Raw genomic sequence first — 4,281 nt, forward strand, 5'->3', positions numbered from 1 at the left:
ATCCACCTGCCTCAGCCTCCCAAAGTGCTGGGATTACAGGCGTGAGCCACCGCGCCCGGCCATTGCCTTGCTTTATCATTGGCCAGAGGTCGTCCCAAGAAGAGTGGGTCAGTCATTGGTTTGGAGTGCTACAAGAAGAGATGACCTTGACTCAAAAGATGAGGTGGAGCGTAAAAGAGCTGTATGCTAGCCACGGCCCTTGCCGCTGGGCAGTGAGTTATTTTTCAGCACTTCTTCATGTTGCCCAGGCTGGAGTGCAGTGGCACGATCTCCACTCACTGCAACCTCTGCCTCTCGGGTTCAAGTGATTCTCCTGCCTCAGCCTCCTGAGTAGCTGGGGCTACAGGTGCACGTTACCACACTGCTAATTTTTGTATTTTGTTTAGAGACAGGGTCTGCTTATGTAGCCTAGGCTGGTCTTGAACTCCTGGGCTCAAGTGATCCTCCCACCTTGGCCTCCCAAAGAGCTGGGATTACAGGCCTGAGCCACCCATGCACTTAGCCAAAAACTGGATCTTCTGTGTTAATAGTGCATAGTTCCCTTAATCCCCATCACTCACTCTTATTTCCCTGTCACTGCTGTAGATTTTTCTTTACAAAACATTTGATGTTATTCATATTGAGAATCACTGAGAATCAATGACTCATACCACTAAATACTGCAGAGCCAGCAGAAGCAGTCATGAATGAAGCTTGTATTCAAGCAGATGTTTCACGGATGTCTAGTGATCTTCTAATTCTTTCAAAGCCAGTGACTGTTTCTCTTTTCTAGTTTAAAGAAATTCATTTGTGTGGCTATTAATTAGTAGGCGTAGTATCAAGTTTCTGAATTTGCCTAAGAGAAGTATGTCTTCGTGAAAAGTATTTTTAATGAAATTGAGAAAGAACAAGGAGGAATACAGAGTCTCACTCCGTCACCCAGGCTGGAATGCAGTGTGGCACAAACATGACTCACTGTGACCTCAACCTCCCAGGCCCAAGCGAGCCTCTCGCCTCAGCCTCCTGAGTAGCTGGGATCACAGGTGTACACTGCCACACCTGGCTAACTTTTTAAAAAAAGTTTTTGTAGAGATGGGGGGAGGGTCTTCCTATGTTGCCCAGGCTGGTCTTGAACTCTTGCCCTGAAATGATCCACACGCCTCAGCCTCCCAAAGTGCTGGGATTACAGATGTGAGCCACCACGCCTGCCCCACATTCAGGTTTTCAAAGTTTTGGGTCTTCAGAAACAAGAAACTAAATACGTTCTCCCTTATCTACAGCAAAACAAAACTTGGGACCTATAAAGGAATCTGTTCCCCTCCTACTTCTGTTTGCACAGCCGAAATTGAGAATGGGTTCCTGAAATCCATTTAAAGACCAGACGGGCTCTGGGGATAAACGGTGTGGGTGCTCCCAGTTGAGTGAGGCAGTGCTGGAGGGCTCAGTCTGGGTTGCATTGCTTGCCTAATCTAATAGTTATTAGTATCCGGCAAGTCCTTGCATCTCTGTCCCTCCATTTTCCAGTCTATAAAGCATGGTGTGATGCTTGCCTTCCTCTTAACAAGAAGGCATAAAGATGAGAGATTGTTCATAAAGTACTTTGAGGTTGTCGGATGAAAGGTGGTGGGTAAATACAAATTATGATAATCATGGGGAGGGTTATTGAAAAAAATCCTGGTCCTTGGGAACAAATTTTAGAACTCTCTTGCTGTAAGCAGGAGAAAAATGAGCTATTTTCTGTTTCAGCCTTCTGATTTAAAATTTGGTATACACGTTAAAAATAAAATAAACGTAATATTTGGAAAATGCCTGGAAATCATTGCTTTGGACAGAAAATCTGTATTTCAGGAGGTTATACCAACAGCATGTTTATCTTTTTCTTCTTGAAGAAAAATAAAATCCACTCCAAAACAGTAATCATACTAATTTTTAGCAATATACTTGGGCCTCCTAAAGATTTAACTTAAGTTTTTCCCTAGGGAGAAATAGTTTTCTTTGGCTATTATTATCACTTTTTAAAAAATGTTCTACTGAAGTCACATTATTTCCCCGCCTAAAAAGCTGGATATTTGCTGTTTGAAACATCTAATGAATTATTCTGCCTATCAGCCTAGTTTGGGATTGAGTTCTTCTTGGCAGAGATAATGAGGAGGTTTAGAAATATTTCCATTGGAACAGACATATATATATGGAAATTTCTGGAAATGTTTAGGCAGAGACATTTAGATTTCATGAGTGTACATGTATATATATAAAACACATTTTTCACAATGACTCTGACTTTTTGAATTTACATTTTACTTATCGGCCGGGCACGGTGGCTCATACCTGTAATGAGCCATTTGGGAGGCCAAAGCAGGAGGATAGCTTGAGCTCAGGAGTTCAAGACCAGCTTGGGGAACATACTGAGATCCCATCTCTACTAAAAATTAAAAAATTACCTGGGCGTAGTGATGCGTGCCTGTAGCCCCAGCTACTTGGGAAGCTGAGATGGGAGGATCACTTCAGGCCAGGAGGTCAAGGCTGCTGTGAGCTGTGTTTGTGCCACTGCACTCCAGCCTGGTGACAGTAAGACCCTGTCTGAAAGAAAAAATGTTTATTTTAACTTATCCTTAAAGATAGACTATTTACAGCCGAGCACGGTGGCTCACACCTGTAATCCCAGCTCTTTGGGAGGCTGAGGCAGGTGGATCACCTGAGGTCGGGAGTTCAAGACCAGCCTGAGGAACATGGAGAAACCCTGTCTCTACTAAAAATACAGAATTAGCCGGACGTGATGGTGCATGCCTGTAATCCCAGCTACTCAGGAGGCTGAGGCAGAAGAATCACTTGAACCCGGGAGGAGGAGGTTGTGATGAGCTGAGATTGTGCCATTGCACTCCAGCCTGGGCAACAAGAGTGAAACTCCATCTCAAAAAAAAAAAAAAAAGACTATTTACGCTGTCCAGTTTCAAAAGTAAGGTGTACATTTGAAGTCTCCCTGTCATCCTAGGAGAGGTTTAGTTCTTGTTATGACCATTTTTGGCAAGAGGAGTGGTGGTGTTAGTGCTAAATATTTATGACTTCATGCAAGAGGAAACCAATCAAAATTATAAGAATTACATTAGGCTGGGTGTGGTGGCTCACACCTGTAATCCCAGCGCTTTGGTAGGCCCAAGGCAGGGGGATCATGAGGTCTGGAGTTTGAGACCAGCCTGACCAACATGGTGAAACCCCATCTCTACTAAAAATACAAAAAAATTAGCCGGGCGTGGTTGCACATGCCTATAATCTCAGCTACTCAGGAGGCTGAGGCAGGAGAATCGCTTGAACCCAGGAGGCGGAGGTTGCAGTGAGCCAAGATCTCACTGTTGCACTCCAGCCTGGGCAACAGAGCGAGACTCCGTCTAAAAAAAAAAGAAAAATTACATTATACCAGAAAAGAGATACAGACATGATGAGTATGCTTGAGACTCATATCTTTTATGCACAGTATGTATTTTTTGAATATCTACTAAGTGCCCAGACATGGTTCTCGCTGTCAAGTACTTTATATCCTGGTGGGAGTACAGAAATGTAGACAAGCAATTATTGTGTAGGCTGGAGGTGGTGGCTCATATCTATAATCCCAGCACTTTGGGAGGCCAAGGATCACCTGAGATCAGGAATTTGAGACCAGCCTGGCCAACATGGTGAAATCCTATCTCTGCTAAAAATGCAAAAATTAGCTGGGCGTGGTGGCGCACACCTGTAATCCCAGCTACTTGGGAGGCTGAGGCAGGAGAATTGCTTGAATTTAGGAGGTGGGTGTTGCAGTGAGCTGAGATTGCGCCACTGCACTCCAGCCTGGGCAAAAGAGTGAGACTCCCTCTCAAAAAAGAAAAAAAAGAAATTATTGTGTAATAAGGACTCAGGTAGGGTAACTCCATGGAAATGTACACAGGAGCGTAACTCAGGTGGGGAAGTGGCATCCAAGTGGAGTCCTGAAGGACTAGTAAGTTATACAGGTGAAGTGGGGTGGTCAGAAAGGCGGAGGGGATCTGAACAGAGCTTTCCAGGAAAACAGGGAGGAAATGGTATTTCCAGAGGGTCACAGAGGGCACGGAGCTCTCAAATGAGCAGAGCAGGCGATGGAGTTATAAGAGGAGCCCGAAAAGGCAGACAGTAGCTAAAAACCATTTGGGACTACGGCCGCACCTTGAGAGCATGGGAAATACCCTTGAACTGCTGAAGGCAGGTAGCTGTGGTGCCAGTTTTCAGCATGGAGAAGGATGGAGAGGAGCTAGGTAGCTGCAGGCCGTGCCGGGCCTACTGGCTGACTGG

At 44.9% G+C, this 4,281-nt stretch overlaps 1 protein-coding gene across 1 annotated transcript in view; it reads left to right on the forward strand.

Moving 5' to 3' along the window:
- The window catches only part of FNBP1 (formin binding protein 1), a 165,655-nt gene that overhangs the window by 10,387 nt on the left and 150,987 nt on the right, over nt 1-4,281 (forward strand). The gene's annotated exons all lie outside the window — the stretch shown is intronic.

The sequence above is a fragment of the Cebus imitator genome, unplaced genomic scaffold (assembly GCF_001604975.1).
Source record: "Cebus imitator isolate Cc_AM_T3 unplaced genomic scaffold, Cebus_imitator-1.0 Scaffold254, whole genome shotgun sequence".
In the NCBI taxonomy this organism is placed as follows: domain Eukaryota; kingdom Metazoa; phylum Chordata; class Mammalia; order Primates; family Cebidae; genus Cebus; species Cebus imitator.